Here is an 879-nt window from a genome sequence, read left to right as displayed (position 1 = left end):
AGAAGAGCTTCCTTGAGTCTGAGGAGACTGGTTGGCTTGAGGATAGTTTTGCTTGGCTTGGTAACCTCCTTCTTGATTGTTGTAGTAAGGTCTTTGCTGATAGTTGTTTTGGTACTGAAAATTAGGCTCTTTCCTGTACCATGTGTCATTAGCATTGATGAAGCACAACTCCTATTGGCCTTCTAAACGATCAACCTCATTGACCTTAGGAAGAACCTCTTGACTAGGAACACCCACAAAGTTCATCTGCTCCTGTTTAGCTTGGTTGGAAAGAAGCAAATCCATCTTGTCTTGTAAGGACTTGATCTCTTTCTTTGTCTGCTGATCATCACTTTTGTTGACCCTATCATGCTCCTCACTGTAGACTGAGTCACTCTTGGCCGTGTTCTCAACCAGTTCTTCTGCCTCTTCCTCAGTTCTTCCCAAAAAGAAACCATTGCTGGCAGTATCAAGCCTGTTTTTGTACTGTGGTAGAGCTCCTCTATAGAAGATGCTAAGCAAACTCTCCTTGGTGAAGCCATGATGTGGGCATTGAGACCAATAGACCTTGAACCTCTCCCATGCTTCACTAAATCCCTATACGTTCTTCTGCTGAAAGCTAGAGATCTCATTCCTGATCTTGGATGTCCTTGAGGTAGAGAAGAATTTCTCTAGGAATGCCCTCTTGCACTCATTCCAAGTTGTGATAGAGTCACTTGGAAGAGCCTTCTCCCATTGATGTGCTTTGTCTCCCAAAGAAAAAGGGAACAACTTCAACTTGAATGCATCTTCAGAAACACCATTGGTCTTGGACAAGCCACAATATTTATCAAACTTGTACAAGTGATCAAAAGGATCTTCAGCAGCAAGGTCATGATACTTGTTGTTCTCTATGGTGTT

Source organism: Brassica oleracea, chromosome C3, assembly GCF_000695525.1.
Source record: "Brassica oleracea var. oleracea cultivar TO1000 chromosome C3, BOL, whole genome shotgun sequence".
Classification (NCBI taxonomy): domain Eukaryota; kingdom Viridiplantae; phylum Streptophyta; class Magnoliopsida; order Brassicales; family Brassicaceae; genus Brassica; species Brassica oleracea.
The sequence above is the reverse complement of the archived record's forward strand: the minus strand, read 5'-3'. Positions refer to the sequence as shown.